Genomic DNA, 18,295 nt, shown 5'->3' on the forward strand with positions numbered 1-18,295 from the left:
ACAACCCCAAAAGCAGCAAAGGCCGTGTATGCGAGTTCCTATTAACAAGGTAAACAGCTTGCGTTGACGACTAGCTTCGTCATCGTCCAAGCATTGGTCCATGCATGTTGCGAGAGCGCTCAAAAAACGTTGTAGAATATAATTTCGACATGGAATTCTTGCCGTAAGATAATACATTCACAAAACTCGAGTTCTAGACTCACCTGTGCCGGATGCTTTAATTGTGGTACCGCACGGCTGCCCGTGGCGTCGGTCCTGATAGGCGATGCGACCGCTGAAATGATATCCACGCACTTCACTCCAACGTTACTTCACTCCAGGCAAGCAAGAGCGAAATGCAAGATAGCAACTCTTCCTCTGGTCTCGTGCTGTCACGCTAGCCTGCTCCTACTGAGTCGAGCGCGACAGTGGATGAGCGAGACCAAATTGCTTGCCGGAAAGAGAGGCGCCACTTTTGGACACTTTCAACAAGAACGTCTGGTTTTCTATTACAAATGCATATTGTGATTCTGAGGAAGCAGAAAATCACCCTCCACTCTCCCCGCCTCGTTCTTCTGAAGTGGTTGCCCTTGGTGCTGGCAAAGTTCCACGAAACTGCCGAACCCTCCCGTGGGTCGAACTGAATAGTCGGGGGCCACAGAGCACCACGACGAATCAATTGACAGCCTTCAAAATTGACCCTTGCCTTGGAGACCGGTTTTATTCAGCTTGGACTTGTACTTCCACGAAAGAGGCAAACGACGCCGTTGACATCACCACTGAACCTGCCCCGTCCTGTCCACGATGGGACGTCCAAAGGAATATTCAGCGGAACCGGCCCATTGTGAGAGAGAGAGAGTCGCCACCAGCTGACCCGGGTCGCAATCCGCCTTTTTTATTTTCCTGTGCTGCCGCATGCCGCACCGCGGCGCTGAAAACGTTTTGGAAGGATCCTGAGGCTTTCGCCGATTAATTTGTGTACCTGCGTCCATGTTGAGTGCGCGTCGGTTGTGCGTTTCGTGGATCGCGAATCTTCATTATTGGCTTCTTCGAGTCCGTACGTAGTTCCTGGAAACCATGTAGTACTCACCGACTGCTCGGTGCATAGAGTGTCTCACTATAACACCTAGAGGCATATCTATTTTCACCTCAAAATAGCCCTCTCATTCCTTTTATGGGATTCATCTCGGATATTATGGCATTACAGGGCAAAAAAAAAACAATGCCAAAGCACGTAGCCTATTGATATGTATCATGCTGGTCCGCCAACCGTAATGATCACTGTGTTGTACAGTGCCATCGACCCCATGCAGGAGGCTAGTGTAGACATATAGGGATTTCAAGCCTACTAGAGTTGCACCATCGCGAGAACGTTGCCGGTGTAACACAAATATTTCATTGCGTCTGCGGCTTAGATGTTTCGTAGTTGACTTCGGTTGACCTTACACGAGCAGGCGATCTAATTTTAGTCCTTACGCTAAGCGATCAGAGAGTGGGCAGCTTTACCATTTCATGCTGGTAATGCAGAGGCGCCGGTTATCTTCGTTGAATCAAAACCTATATACGCAATACAGTTCACAACACATACACATACTACCGCTGACAATGCGCGTCACATGTTTGCGCCCCCAAGAGATATTTCCCCGTACTGTGGTAACCGGTACACCGAAAGGCTCCCCTGACGACCTTATATGCACGGACATTGCGTAAATTTCACCAAGTGCGATCTAAAACATCTCGAAATCATTCCTCAGCACGGGAAAGCAATAATTTCAAGCAGCGCCGCGGCGGATCGCACAAGCCAGCGAGAAGGAAATGCTCGCCGTGTGCCCTTTCCTCCTCGCCCAATGAAAAGGTCTGTTGAGTTTGATTACGAGTAGTGCTACCCTCTCGTTGATGCTGTAGAATTCGTCAATGTTGCCCGCTATGTCTTTATGGATTAGCAATCCCCCCCGTATTGCTTCTTATCCTGGAGACCTCTATAGGTGAGGACATTGCCGTTATTCAGCAATGTGTAAGCCTCACCAGTTCTAATCTCAGTAAGGCCGGCAATATCCCAAACAATGTCTGATAGTTCTTCGAAGGGTCCTGCTAAGGTTGCCCCACTCGAGAGTGTTCGAGTGTTAAACGTTGCAAGTGCCACTTTCCATTCGTGGCCTTAACCGGACCCAGATATTCTTAGCACCCTCTCCTGCGTTGTAAGTCTGACCGCCGCCTTGATCAGGTGCTCCGCAGCCATTTGGGACTGACGGCCATTTCATTGAGGACATCATCTCACTAGGGTGGTTGTGGCCGAATACTGCACCAGGGAGGCCAATTGCTGTTCTGATGGGGGAGTGTGTTTGTTCAAGCTTAGTCGGCATTCCTAACTTGGTTGTACCTTGATTAGTGTAGCCCCAGTCGCTCTCGGCATCTTTCGCCTGTTTCAGGCGCCACTCCAAGCCTGCAGATGAAGTGCACTGGAGGATGTCATACGCAGATACACAATCATTAAAAAAAAACGCAGCAAAAAATAGGGGGCGTATTTTACTTCCGACTACCGCAAACCAGCATAAGACATAGCTCAGTAAGATAATGCCGCAGGTGGCTAGGTTACCTTGTCGCCTACAAGTAGCGCCCAGAGGGCCCTTCATTCGTAAGAGATCCGCTAATTTATCCGCCCTTTGTGGGTTTTTGCTGATCGGTATAGGTTGCACGACATAGTGTCAATTCTCGGTTGCCGTAGCCTCTTGTTTCCCGCATCTTACGCATGCACGCGGACTTGACCGCGCCTAGGGACACGATACATTTTTGCTCAATTTGAGCAGCGCTTAACACTTGTGTGCAAAAATAAAACGGAAGTTTTTCGGCGCTTACGAAGTGGCTCCGAGTGTCGTATGATCCACCCGTCACGTCTGCTTGACTCTTGTCATCCGAACACCCGAGTTCCCGGGTGGCTAGTCAGAATGGTCAGTCGCACTATCGCGCTGAGATTCGCCCAAAGCAGGCGACCTTGACGGTTCTCGGTGGTGTCTTCTCCCTTTCTACAGCTTTGGACAGTGATTATACTAAAGCTAATGAGAAAGACTGAAGCTGGGGGGGGGGGGTAACTGACCTCTTATTTTTTCTGGGAACGCAGCGATCCTAAGCACTAGGGAGAGGGGAGTTGCATGCCTCATTTAACCTACCCTGGCGCCTTATTCCATCAGTCGAGGCCGGCCAATCTGAGCACGGTTAAACCGCACACATGGCACTCAACAAGAGAAATGGGTAGTCTATGACTTGAACGTTAGAGACCATAAATAATAGAGTAAACAAAATCACGTGTTTCAAGAAAAAAAATTGAAGGGGGTCCCCGTGTGAACGGTGGTGGCGAAGATATGAAATTCCCTCTTTTAATGATAAACTAGAAGAAAAGAGATAAAAAACGGAAGGAAATCGGGGATTTGAACTCCTGACCTCTAGATACTGGCCGGAAAGATAGCTCAGTGGGTTAGTCCGGCATGCCCAAGGTTACTTTGAAGCGGCATACTATAGCTCCTGTCCAGAACCTCGTACTTCGAACGGGGCGGACGTTGTTGGCGATGGTTGATTTACAGTGGTTGGAAGGCCTACTTTCTAGGAAAAATGGCCGACCATCGTGGAGAAGAAACTCGAGCGGCTCTCGAGACTACAGGAAAAGCTTAACCAGGTGCGAGGCAAGCGCCGCGCGCTTAGCGCCTTAGCCTGGGAAACTCGCCCGAGTAACTATGCCAAGGAATGCTGCTCGCACAAAATTATAACAATTATAATTCCTACTTAAATCGCGAACAGCGTGCTGGATTCTATCTTTATGAATAAGAGTCATTTCATTTCCATCAACATCCCACAACACATTCTGGCCAGCTCTCAGTCCCTTCACGAAGTGCGAGGCGGAAATTGAGGTAAACGACAGCAATGCAGAAGACTGTTGCAGTTGCTGCGGTGACAACTGTGCTTTAAACCAATGCAATTTTCTAAATTCGCAAGTTTGAAATAAAGTGTGACGTTTTCCTGCCTAAAACGTAGCCTTCTCCTTTCTTATCGCGAATAATTGTCAGTTTAGATGCATAATATCAAACGAAATTCAACAGAATGCGTGTGCCATAAATGTTGCTGATACCAAAGAGCCCTATGTTGAAGTGCACCCATTCAATCTGCTCTGTTAAAATTTCAAATGTATCGTGAGTACATGGTTTTGACAGTTCTTTGTCCTTAGCGTCATCACATTCTGGTGGAGTCGGTATTATTATTTTTAACAGAACTCGCTTGCGAGATCGTCATGTATCTTATGATGGGGCAGGGCGGATATCGGCATTTGAATGTGGGCTATCTTCATTTAGCTTACGGATTTTGTGCATATATGTACAGGCGCAGGCCATTAAGTCCATTGATTTTTTTCGTCACCTTGACGTGTATATCCAGGATCGTCATCCCGTGGTGCTTGTTGGGGATTTTGACTGCGTCTTAGATAAGCGAGCAGATGTGCAAGGCCCGGGCTGGGGTCACCTTGATTGGAACGCACGGGAGTTGCGTCCCCTGGTCCAGAACTTTTCGTTGCTGGATTCATATCGACTTTTTCGTGGTTCTTGATTTGTCTGGACGTGGCGACGCGGTGCGTCGTCAAGCAGATTAGACCGTACGTATGTGCCAAGCAATTTAGCTCAGTATGTCACCCGATATGATGTGATAATTTTGCCTTCAGTCTCTGTTTATATTTCCAATCATAGGCCAGTTATGCTTAAAACTCGCTTCCCAACTTTCTCATCAGCAAAACCTTAGTGTCTAGACATCCGCGTTCTACAAGACGCGTGCTCGCGCTCTTGTTTGTAAAAACTGGCTGTGGCTTAGCTAAGGTTAAGCCCAAGATGCGAAGCGCACTAGCCTTTATTTTAACGCGAGAGCGTTAATGAGCTCGTGTCACAGAAAAGCCGGTGTCGTCGGCGTCGGCTCAGGCGTGCGGCGCTTGCTCAGGCGCACATTTCGTTGCCGCGCCGAACGCTGCGTAGCTCGACGCTCACCGCGTCCGATGCGGGGCGCGTAGTCGCTGCGCCGTAGCAAAGCCACCTAGAAACAGTCTCTGTAGCACGCCGCAACCTTCGCTTCTCATTCCAACGAGCAGCTCTGTCTCCAGGAGGCATCTCACCTCGTGATTGTCTAGCAGAGGCAAGCGCAGCTGCCGCGAGCGACGGCGCGAGTTGGAGCCCCGTTTCTCCTTTGTCGTGATTCGAAGGGAGCATTATCTTCCAGCAAGCTTGGCTCAGCCCTAGAGCCAGACTGGTTACACGTTCTGTTTTATCTAACGTTCTGGTAAGACATTGGTGCCACTTTCGTATCTGTTATCAGCCGCTGCTTTGAGGACTACCACTTCTCCCTCTTCTTCACGTCTCTCTCTCTCCAAATATATATCAAACCATAAGAAAGGGAACCGTTGGACCCCATCAAACAAGGACACCAAGAGCAACGTAGGGGAAATTACACTTTTAACACATTTAATAATTAACGAAATTGGTAACTAATGGAAATCAAAGTGGTTGAAGAACTGCCCGCAGGTGATATACGGACCGAAGTGCTCGCATCAAGCGTACGATCCTCTTGCCAACTGAGCTACTGCGGCGGCCCCGGTTTGCCATTCACTCTCTGTTAGAACTAACGCTGGGAGTGTTAGCTAGCGCCACCACTCGCAAACCCAGGCGTCGGATGTAGAACAGCTTTTTTGTCACAGGCGTTACGAGTCCGTGATCAATTGGGGCCACGGCAACCGGTCAATAAACGCACACGAGTTACATAAAGGCATCAATGTTGCCGGATTCGAGACCCTCGTAATGTAATGAACGAGAGGAAAGGGAGCCGAGGGGCCCCATTTTCATTAACCATGTCATAGGAAGCCAACAAAGACGCCAAGAAGAACATAGAGTAAATCACTTGTACTTACTAATCGAATTAAAGAAATTACACATTAATGGACATGAAAGTGGATCAAGCGGTACTCTTACCACTCGAGCTACAGCGGCGCCGTTTTGAGATCCACCACCTGGGTATCGGTACTTTTCTACTAAGCACACCCTGGTAGTGTTAAATTTCTACATTTCTAGTTGACACACCATGCACTGCATTCAATAAAAGGTCACAGACAGTCTCCTTGCCATGACCCGCTCATTTATTGGAATTTTTATTTACAGGCAACAAAAAACACAAATCTGTCGACAACAAACTTGTTCTCCTGTTTATTGACGTGCCACTGGGGCTATGACATTCGGCTGCTAACACAAGTTGAGTGGCTCCTGCGTGAAAGAAACTCACTTTATGGAGGCAAAATTAGTAGAAATTGTCAAACATAGTTCCAGCGCAGATTTGAACAAGGACGAGGCGAGAAAGACAACACAAATGCCGGACTTCAACTGAGTTTTATTCATTGGAAACAGGGCTTTATGTACACAGGGGGAGGGGGTGGGGGACTGCTACTGCGCAGGACCACTCAAAAATATTTCCTTGGTCTAGGCAACACAGGTGTCAAAAAAATCAAAAGCGAAACTTTTCCCTCTTTTTTTTCCTTCTATTTACGTCACACAGTACAATCTTGTTCATGTCCCGCCCTGCCTAGCTGATCAATTGCAGCGCATCCAGTCTTCAACGCAGAATGCCCTTTTCTCGGAGAAAAGACTGACAAAGGCGAGCATCACATCCGTTTGCCCTGAGATAATCAATTTCTTTTTTCCCGAGTGCAACAGAAGGGGCACTGACACAGTTCTCGTTTGCATTGGAGATACAACACGCTTCAAATATTTCCCGGTGTTTCTGATCGCTATATTTGCGCAACACGCGTGTTCGTTCGAAAAAAGCATCGCATGCTGGCTTGTGCGAGCAACGGCGTATGTGGTCGGCTAAATGACCAGCGCCACTTAGTGATGTAGCATTCCTGCGATGCTCTAGCAAGCGTTCATTCAGACAGCGCCCAGTTTGGCCGATATAGCATTTCCCACAGGCGAGGGGAATACTGTACACAACGCCGACGTTACATTCAACGAGGGCTTTGGTGTGCTTGATTTTGCAGGCTGGTTTCTTCTGGGATTGGTTTACAAAGCGACACATCCGTCCCAGCTTTTCCGGTGCTGAAAACACAACACGCACCCCGCAGAAACTGTCTAGTGTCGCTGTCTGGTAGCGTAACCTGCTGTATAGGTGATAATAGACAGTTTTAGTATAGCGTACGCTATTCCATTGCGTACGCTAAAAAATAGCGCGTCGTCACGGTGCATGCGCTGAACGCTAAACGAAATAGCGGCTATAGCGGGCGTACGCAACGCAAACGAGTTAGCGTTAGCGTTTTTGCGGGGTTTGCGGAGTTTGCGGGAAACATGGCGGCGGTCCCGGCTGCCCGCTTCGAATTGAATTTGGCGTTGCTTTTGTAAAATGCACTTCGTTCGTCGCAAATGACTGTGTAAACAGCTTTCGCTTAGTCTCAGGCCGCTTCGACGACAAAGTATTATGGATATCTTCGTGGTGTTTTCGAGATCGCTTCTCTTTTCGAACGAATCAAAGCCTAACGAAAGAAGCGTTTGAGATGTCAGCGCCGCCTATCGCTACAGGCGCGAAATAGCTGTAACGACGGAATATGGCCTCAGAGATCCGAAGATATCGTCGGCCAACTAAACTTGTAGAAAACGTGCGCTGCTTAGCGTACGCTATAGTTGCGTACGCTAAACTAAAACTGTCTAATGTGAGACGTGTCGATACTGTAGTGACCATTTATTAGTTGGAAAAAGAATTTTAGACGACATACACGATTTCTATCACTTATAGAAGGCAAGCCGCTCCGAGATAAAATGTTAGTAGTAATATAACTACGCCCATATGTATTGTAGATGAATCGAACTGCTTTTTTCTGTAAGCTTTCTAGCTTTCCAATATCGCCTTTCAGTGAACGGGTCCCCTATAACTATAGCATATTCTAAAACGGGGCGGACGAGTGTTTTGTATGCCAACAGGCGTACTGTTGGTGTGGAGGATTTTAATACGCGTCTTAGAAACAACTTGCGGCGACAGTTTCCTATTACTGTGTCAAAGTGCTTTGACCAGGAAAGTTCCTTTGTGTTCATATAATTGCACATGCAATAACAAGTTTTCATAGGTAAACAAAACCATGTTTTTCTGTAATAATAAAGATAAATCAGCTTTTTACGTGCTGTTGTAGCAGCTAAATAGTCATTGTGACAGACGGAAATTTGCTTCTCTTGCTGTCCGAGAACGATGACCATCCGAAGTCACAATATACCGGCATTCTCATGCATACCACAGCGCAGCTAGAGTGTACTCTAACGCAGCAGCGCCAGATTCCTTCTACTAGGTAATATATTGAGAAACAATATGGCTGGGTGAGCAGGCCTGAGTGCGCTGTTCTGCAAACATGCAGTGCGGCCGATAAAGGCACGCCAAGTTCCTGGTGGGCGACGCGGCTGCCTATAGGAATTTCTCGTTGAGTTCTATACTGGGACATTGCTTTTTGTAATCTTTTCACGCAGTATTTAGACATTTCGCATATTCAAGAAGCCTTCGAGCGCAGCCTTCTGCGTCGGATTTATCAACGCGCGCACTTGTTTATACCGACATGTACCACCGCGATCATTCTTATCGTCAAATATTGTGGAAGAAGTGCATGGCTGATATGGAATAATGAAAAGACCTAGCAAAACATACATATATGTGCCTATGTGCCATGTGGTTACACCCCGAGGCCTGTTAATATGAACGGCCGAGCCACTTAAGCAACGGCAGCTGTGATCCAGATACACATATTACGGGCTGTTAATTTATCACTGATGGACGGTTTTCTTTAACTCCATCATAGTTACATTTCGCGCGTGCCATAGAGCATTATTAGAGAAAACTGCGCTCTCATGAGCGCTCAATTCCAGGCTGTTTATTCCCTCTCGAAAACGCGCGGATGCCATCGCTCACACGGCGTTGCTATAACTGAGCGAGACGGATGTTTATGCTGCGGTATACGGAATGCACCGTCTCTTGTTTACTGTTTGACGCGGAGGCAAACAGTGCACCTCCGAGATTGTGAAATGTGTCGGCAAAGCATCACGTACGGACCCACCCGTATGCGCATAGCGAATGTTCCCGACAGCCTGCAGGTATAAGGTGACGTACAGATGTTGGCACAGCGCTGTGTCGCCGATTGCCGGTCATGGTGTGCGTGCCATGCGAAGTGAAGTATAGTTGATTTGAAATTGCTAAGGCCAGAACTTCATTATATAAGCAGTTTCGTTCGACCTAACTCCGTACAGTTCAGTTCAGGTCCACCGGTAGAGGGTGCACGAACTCGACGGCGCCAGGCTTAGCCTTCGCTGAAGAGGATCGACATTGGCTCAAACTTCGTAGGCACGGCTTGATATGGTTGAAGCTGGTGAGTTTCAACTTGGTAGGCGTGTTTGGCTCCTTTTGACCACGTATAATTATATATAATAGCGAAGACGCTGTCGCTACCGTGTTGTCGGTTCGACGGCTGATGGCGTGGGGTTCGGTCGAACGATGGTTGGCATGCTGATTTTGCCGAGGCCGTCGCCAAGAAAGCCCGTCGCAGTATGAGAACTAGCGCTCGTATAGGTGGCACCGTTGTCACTTGGTATGATGAAATCGTTTAGGTGGCGCACAATAGTCGGTCAATCGTTGGCGTGAATGTCTTGTCGGTCTCGTATCGACCCAGTGTTGCCGCGCCTTTGAAGTACGTGAAGTCAGGTACGCGCGGCCACCACCAGCAAGGGAGGACCGACGTTGCAAGAAGACTTCGTAAGCGGCCTGATCTAATTAAGTGTCGTCAAAGTGTAACGCACAGCTTTTGTGTTAAATTTGCTAGCCATCAATGAAAGGCGGCAACTGCCCGGCTCACGGTGCAGTCTGGACGACCCGGACGAAGCGCTGGCGGATTCCTATCGTAAAGTGGAGTTGGTCTTACGCTACGCATGTTTTCGGCACAGCACCGACATCGAGCTACCAGTAGAATGCCAACACGGTACACGGCACGAGTGTTTCCAGCAGCGCGCGTCCTGGCGCTTTCTTTTTCTTCGGGGGACATTGCGGTCCAAAACGTTACGCGACTAATCCGCTAGGGCAGAGCGCATGCGCCGACTAGGACAGATTGCATGCGACATAGCAGCTATGAAATGGATGCTATATAGGGCGCTCGTGAGAGCCATGTTCGGGCATGCGCAACAGCATTTTTGCAAATCGTCAATTTCTGCAGCGCTTGTTCTTGTGTTGTAAGTGCGCATGCCAATTGTCTACATTATTCTGTATACCGGGAGGCTTTGGAATCCATTCTACCCTCTGTAAATTGGGGACGGTAAGGAAGAATAGTGTCAATGGGAGATGACGGTTCTCGGCTATGCAGTAGAAAGACGGGAGAAAAGCCCGTCGTCGCCTGGGGCGCCGTTTTGCAGCCGTATATTACGTAAGGAATGTCGCGGTCCCGGTTGGTGTGGTTGGAGGCGACATATGTCGAAAGCCTGTCGCCAAGAGTTTGGTTGAAGCGCTCTGTCAAGCCGTTTTTTTTGCAGGCGAAATGCGTTCATACAGCGATAAATAGCGCGACATTCAGTGAGAAGCTCTGGAATGACATCGGCGAGAAAGACGCGGCATCGGTGGCTCAGAAGTTCGCGTGGGGCGCCGTGACGTAGAACGAAGCGTTGAAGCAGGATGGAGGCTACGTGAGGAGCCGTCGCACCTGGCAAAGCGGCCGTTTCTACATACCTCGTGAGGTGGTTTATAGCCACGACGACCGAACGATTGTCAGCAGCTCTGTATGTCAGAGGCCTGTATAGGTATATCCCAAGCCGGTCAAAAGGTCGGGCACTGTAAGGGTTCCATTGGTCCAGACGAGCGACAAGGACAATGCTTGCGGCGTTGACATTGTGTGCCAGAGCGAATGTACTTTTGCAGAGGGGTGTATACATACCGCTCCAATAATATCTATAACACGTAGTCTGGCGTAGGTTTTGACGATGGTTTAGGCGACAGTAATCGACGCAAAAGTGACCGAGCCATCCTACTTTCAAACTAAAACAGCTGGCGGTTCAATGACACCGCGCTTTAGCATTTCACCTACTTGGTAATCAATGACGCGGCGTTCTGTCGATGATACGTGGTATGGTCGCTGCTCTAGCAGCGACTGAGCATCGGTGTTAATACCGTCACACAGTTTCCGTTCGGCCCAGAGAAGCGCTATGGCAGTCAAAATCACGGGGAAATTTGTCGAGGAGACAGAGAAGGTCATTCCGTTGCTCGGAGTTTACGGTGGTGTCGATCACGTAGGTGAAGATGTCTTAAATGGAAGTGGTGGTGTTGGCGGTGGTAAGCTTTATAGAAAGGGGGAGGTGGCTAAGGGTTCGGGCTCAAGTAAGGCACTGGGCCTGCTTGTCCTTCTCTGCCCAGTCCACCAATTGACGTCGTCGGGTGACGTCCCCGGACCTGAGCCAGGCTGTCCAGTCAGTCTCGCTGCTGACCGGGGGTTGAGAAGGTGGGAGCGACGTGCATTCCTACATTATGTGTGCGAGTGTCTCTGTTTGCGAACAGAGCCTACGTTGGTCGCTTTCACAATTGCCCGCTGCGATTCTCTTAATGTACCTTGGGTGTGGGTATGTGTTTGTCTGGAGCCGCCTAAACGCGACCGCTTGCGTTTTTTGAGTATCTTGACCTGTGGTAGGAGCGCGCAGTTGCGGCAGTTACGGGACTACAGTAGAGGGTGTTGACGTCTCAGGATCCAACAGGAAGTTTCAACGTGGTAAGGGTATTGTAAGGCTCCACAGGGCCGAGAGATTGACCACGAAGCGACGTAATCGGCGTAAGCGTGGGAACTATATGAGGAGGCGAGGGTAAGTCATCTGTGCACTTCAAGAACACTTCCACAGTCTCTTGTGAACAAAAAGGAGCACCCATGAAATTTCTGGCATCTTATTTTATCTGCACTTCTCGTGGGCCCAATGACACAATAGCATAACCTGCCGGCTAGCTGGCATGGGCTCGTGACGTACTGTGCTACGGCGCTTTATTTGTTTCTTTCTTTTTCTCCTATAGGACACACCAGGCGCATTCCTGCCGTCCCCGTCTCCCTCCTGTTGCGTATAAAGTCAGAGGGCGGTAACATCGTGACCGCACGCCGCATGCTGTATGTGTGAGTGAAAAGGGGCGGTGGAGGGCAGTGGCATGCGTTCCCACGATGGTGGCGCAGTCTTGTGTGTGCAAGGGAGGAAAACGGGGAGGTAGCGCGCCGCCTCCCGTAGACCGCGATTATCAGGAGGCCTTAGTATTCTGTAATCTGTGATTCGCAACATGTTTATTCGCCTTGTTTGCTGCAATGAATACATTGGATTTTTCTTAGATACCTAGATTTATTGGAGACTTATACATATATTCAATTTTCTTGTCCTTTCCCCAACTCCCATTGTAGGGTAGCAAACCGGATGCTGTTTTTCCTATCCTTGTTTTCTCTCTCTCCCTCCCATGTTGCGAGAATTTGTGCACATATGAGCAGTGAACATTCTTTCCAGTGACACTTCTTTTGCCCTCTATGAAGCTGTATCTTCGCATTTGTATATTCCATTGTATCTTCGAATTTTTAGTGTACTATAGGGCAAGTCAAATGAAAGTGAGCCAACCCACCATACGCAATAATGGTTTGGTTGATCTGCCAGGCATACGCGTAGCACACATGCATCTCTCATTTACAAAAACGACACGCAGGTGTGAGGATAAATGTTCTTTAATGCTCTGATAGACTTGGTTGAGCATGGTTACGTGACATAATGGACGCTCCAAAAGTTGAACAACGTTTTTGACTGCCGCAGGTGATTCCCAAGGGAAATTAGTAGCCTTAATTGTGGCTGTTTTTTATGTTGAAAATTTCGTTTCATTGGCCACTGTAAAGTGTTGGAGCAAACGTTTCAAACATGGACGTGAAAGTTGCAAGGACGATCCAAGACCTAGCCAAAGCCACCATGCAATCAGGCCCAACACGATTACAAGGGTCGGTGAGCTGATTAGGCAAGAACGGAGAATAAGTATCGATGAACTGGCAGAGTGTGTGAACATTAGTCCAGGTTCGGTTCACACCTTAATTTGTGGCCATCTCGGTTATCGGCTCTTTTGTGAGCAATGCATGCCCAAGATTTTGAACCACCGCCAAAAGAGGGCGAGGTTCGGCGATAGGAGAGTGCGATATCGATGATACGCTGGCATTGGTGGGAAGCCGATGACAAGTGCGGCTCTAGCCTACGAAGGCAGTGGCGTAGCGAGAAACATATTTCGGGGGGGGGGCGCATTCTTTGTCGAAAAATACCACTCCTCCTTCTCCTTCACGTCCCTTTCTCTCTCTATATATATACATATATATATATATATATAACCGAGGGGCCCCATTTTTGTTGACCATATCATAAGGCAACAAACAAGGACACCAAGAGCAACATAGGTGAAATTACACACCTAATTAAAGAAATGAGAAACTAATGGAAATGAAAGTGTATGAGGACGAACTGGCCGCAGGTAATATACGAACCGACGTGCTCGCATCAAACGTGCGATGCTCTTGCCAACTGAGCTACTGCGGCGGCCCCTGCTTGCCATTCAGTCTCTGCGGTTTACTGCTAGAACTAACCCTGGGAGTGTTAGCCAGCGCCACCACTCACGAACCTAGGCGTCGTATGTGGAACATCCGTTTTGTCGCAGGCGGCACGAGTACGTGATCTATTTGGGTGACGGCAACCGGCCTATAAACGCACACAATATACCTAAAGGCATCAATGTTGCCGGATTCGAGACCCTCGTAATGTAATGATCGAGAAGAAGAGGAACCGAGACGCCTGAGTTTTATTAACCATATCATAAAAAGCCAACAAGGACAAAATAGGGTAAATCACTTTACTTACTAATTGAATTGAAGAGCTGCTAAATGAATGGACATGAAAGTGGATAAAGCGATACTCTTTCTAGTTGGGCTACTGCGGCGCCGTTCTGCCATCCACCTTCTGGGGTATTTATGCTTTGCTACTAAACTAACCCTGGGAGTGTTAAATTTTTGCATTTCTTGTATACACAGCATGCACTGTATTCAATAAAAGGCCACAAACAGTCTTTTTGCCATTACACGCTCATTTATTGCAATTTTTACTTACAGGCAACAAAAACACAAATCTGTCGACAACGAACTTGTTCTCCGGCTTATTGACGTGTCACTGTGGCTATGACATTCTGCTGCTAACACAAGGTCAGTGGTTCCTGCACGAATGAAACTCACTTTAAGGAGGCAAAATTACTAGAAATTGTCAGTGCGCCTAGTCCTTCATTGCCCTCCGCCCTCCAAATACATGCCGCCAACATCCACTGTGTCAATATGTCATCGTAATAGAGTTAGGCAATCTATATACATGGCTAATCCTAACATCACTACTGTTTTCGGTCTGGGAAGCTCATTGTGTCCGTTGAGTTCCAGCATAGTAGTATCAAGGCGTGGTTAAGATCAGATTGATACATACTGTTATATTTCTAGTTCAAAAACGAAACGCCTTCTGACTGTCGGTGTAGCATTACATACCAAGGTAACAAGTGCGATAAATAACTATACCTAACAGTTTATGTCGAGCGCGTGGTACTGCGTAATTGACATTTCTCCCGTGAAAAAAGAAACTTAAATACAATTCTTTAAAAGGGAATGAGAATCCGTTGAGGGAAATATACGAAACTCCGTCACGTTTAATTCAAGTACGCTCGAGTTCTCGTCACTAGTCTCTCACAGTAAATGCTTGTAGCGAACTGATTCCAGCTCTATATACTAGCTCGGGCTCCCCTGCAGAAACATGCATGGATTATTTCTTACTTTCGTCAGGCATGACGATTCAATGCACAGTACAAGACTTACAGTTGACACTTTACGGAGATAGTGATACAAAAGAACAAGATTGGTCTCGGCACTCGAACACATGGTCTCAGACACGCTGGAAGACGCACGTCCGCTTTATTGCATGTTACTAATTACCTCAATAAAACCACGGACATTACTTTGCAGAACACTAGCGCCTAATAAGTGCCTCATATCACTCGCTCCGAAGTGCACAATGCAAATTAAAACAGCTAAACGTAGTATAGGGTGAGAAAGATATACGTATAAGCTTTGTTTGAAGACTGAAATCAGGGCCTATAAAGAAAGATGCGCACGCCACTATAGTTGCAAAGTTGGCACGTGTCAAGCAAACTCCAATCACCATTCATGTCACGTGAAATATAAGATGAAAACGACCGAACGCCTCCTCCACTGCTTCAATGCCACCACACAGTGAATACACGCTGGAACACTTCCAGATCGGTGATGGCAAACGGTGTTCAGTGGCTTCCTAACAGCTTCTTGAGTCGGCGATGTGACGAGTGGGAAAAATCAAGAGGTGGGCAACCGAGCCCTACTAGTTGAAACGTAACAGCCTCTCTTTACAGCCGCACTTCGACGCCAGCAGGAGGAGCCAGCTTGGTTGCCTCTGCCCTCAGTCTGCCAAGCTCTGCAGCCGAAGACTGCAGAATAAAGCAGATATTGGTAAAATTTATTGATTAACATTAACAACACAACGATGATGTGATAATCATGCAAATGTGTGAACACCCTTCCTCGTCTCCGTCTCAAACTGAAAGTTGTGTAGAAAATAAAAGCATTCGTGCATGCCAACTCATTCAAAATAAGAGGTCGTATATTCCACCATTTTCTATCTTATAAAACTCTGTTTTAGTTACGAATGAAATATATATTGCAGAAGTCTAATCTTTCAATCAATCGCACTTTATATGTTCCGTTTGTGTCGTTGTGTCATGACAGTACTGACAGTTGTTGAAGTTTGGGCATTATTATTTCGAGTCTCTCTTTTTTTGTACTATATACATAGAGCAAGAAGAAAGTATGACCAACCGCCACCTAACTCTTTTCAACGTCATATTTTTACTTGTGTAACATCTTAATTTGTGTGCCTTGAAAATAAAACCGTTAGGAAAAGATGGCCATTAGCAAGTTAATTTATGAAAAATCATTTAATTAACTCGAGTGAAATTCTCAATTGTGTCCTACACAGTTACTTACTGCGCGGCCCTGTGTCGCGGCCCCGAGAAATGAAACCAAATGTAGTCCGTAGACCAGCTAGTATAAAACATGTTCTAGGTTCGTTTAGCGATGTTGGCATTCTTTATATGGTAAATGCCGAATACATTCGGTTAATGCAAAAGATGACTAGATGTAATGGCATGTCAGATTTCGTTATACGTTATATATACACGGCCACAAAAAAGAAGCTATTGGTAAATGCTACACGGAATCTCAACTGTCAAGCTCGTTTATTATTGTTTTTTCCCTTTCATTCTATTCCTCCTACTACCATTTTGTTCTCACTGATTGAGCTAACAAGGCCTGCCTAAGTGGCATGGTATGTTCACCTTTGAATAAACTCACTCGCCTGTACAGCTGTCAACGAATAAGAAAGCCGACCATCTAGAACCAATTGGTTTGTCTGTGATGTGATCACAAGATTATTGTTTATGAAAAATGGTGAATACCCCATGTGAATGAAACACTATCCAAAACCATAATGAATATTTACTATTTATACGCCTTCTGAGCTTGGGCGTTTTATACTATCAAACCAAATATGTGGCGCATAGAAAAATCAATCTGAGCTTTACGATTAAGTCATAAAAAGGCTAATGCCAACCGCAGCAGGAATGTGACAAACTCAACAAATTCATCGCAAGTTACTGTCGAATTCCTTTTCAGAAATCTTCGACATATTTGTGTTATTTTCATTTTTTGTTTATAGACAGCCACATTCGCTCTCTTCATGCGTTGTTAAACGAGCTATTGCTTCAAGCCCCGACCCCATGAAAACGGCGAAGAATAAAGCCGCTAGATTGTTTTCACCGACCTTGACTGGCTCAACGTGGCACGACGTCCGCTATCTTCAGGAAACTTCGAATGTGGAGCCAGCAGTCGTGGCCAATGTCGGTGAGCTGAAGCCTCCTGGCGCCGGGATGACTGAGGCACTGCACCGCCTCCTTGACGACGCCAGTCATTGTCATAAATTCGTCGATGCTGCTGCGGCGGACGCGAAGCAGGGCGCTGCGGATCCTCTTCTTGGCTTCGGCCTTAGTGACGTAAGCACCTTCCATCACCATTTCGAGGAGACGAGGGTGGTCACGCATCAGCTCGACGGCGCGGGCACCTTCGACGCCATGTTGTTCGCCCAGCACGAAGTCTGCAGCGTCCAAGACGGCGGATGCATTCTTCCTGGCCACTTCCTGCGTGTACAGAGATGAGCCACGGTTGGTACAAAGCTAAAGAAATGTAAGCCTGCGAAAGTCAAACGCTTCAAGCATTTCTATCGTCTACGCGAAAACGGAGCTGAAGTGGATAGCGCGTGCGAATCGATAAGGAAATTGGAGGTATAGCCGTGCACATACTATAAAAACATGACGTGCCGTCTCGATCACAGCATCGCTTGCTTCACCCCAGAAGTAATCTCGTAGATAATGAAGAAATTACGGCCACTGACCAAGTCAAGGTGAAAAACACACAGAGACGTTTCGGGACCCGTACGGGTTCCTTGATCACACTCGAGTGTGATCAAGGAACCCGTACGGGTCCCGAAACGTCTCTGTGTGTTTTTCACCTTGACTTGGTCAGTGGCCGTAATTTCTTCAACATCATGTTACCTGACCAGACGAACTTTCGTCGAACTCTTGACTAAATCTCGTAGATAGCCGACATGAAGTCTACGCAATGTGATTATGAGCATTTTAACGTCAAGCGCCATTCAGGGCAACCACAACATTTCCCATAGAGCAAACAAACATTGCAGGCGAACGCCGCTGTAAGTGCAGAAACATCATCATCATCATCATCATCATCATCATCATCATCATCATCATTCTATTTTTACGTCATCTGCAGGACGAAGGCATCTCACAGAAATCTCGAATCACCGCTGTGCGAGCTGATTCCAAATCTAGCTTGCAAATTTCCTGATTTCTTCACTCTACCAAAGTACGCAATATATTCGTTCACAAAATTTTCGCACGTGTGCAGTTGACGGAAGTGTCCAACGTGATTGAAAAGCGTGCTGCCACATCGTGATGGCCGCAGTGCGTAACACATGCCTCCTCGGCAATGCAATGGGCCGTGAGACTTGGCATCTCCCGACAAGATAGATTGCTTGTGTTATTAGGCACTAAGCCGATGCAAGCCCGCTCGCTCCGCAGCTACATAATTTGAAGGATTTACCGGTTACTAAAA

The 18,295-nt window shown here is 47.3% G+C and overlaps 1 long non-coding RNA gene across 1 annotated transcript; it reads left to right on the forward strand.

The window, feature by feature from the left end:
* The first annotated feature begins 9,005 nt into the window (after positions 1–9,005).
* Positions 9,006–15,590, forward strand: LOC139053377 (uncharacterized). The gene is made up of 4 exons (XR_011510447.1): positions 9,006–9,388; positions 12,055–12,151; positions 14,153–14,242; positions 15,463–15,590. It is a non-coding gene; the product is annotated as an uncharacterized lncRNA (long non-coding RNA).
* The last annotated feature ends 2,705 nt before the right edge of the window (positions 15,591–18,295 follow it).

Source organism: Dermacentor albipictus, unplaced genomic scaffold, assembly GCF_038994185.2.
Source record: "Dermacentor albipictus isolate Rhodes 1998 colony unplaced genomic scaffold, USDA_Dalb.pri_finalv2 scaffold_106, whole genome shotgun sequence".
In the NCBI taxonomy this organism is placed as follows: domain Eukaryota; kingdom Metazoa; phylum Arthropoda; class Arachnida; order Ixodida; family Ixodidae; genus Dermacentor; species Dermacentor albipictus.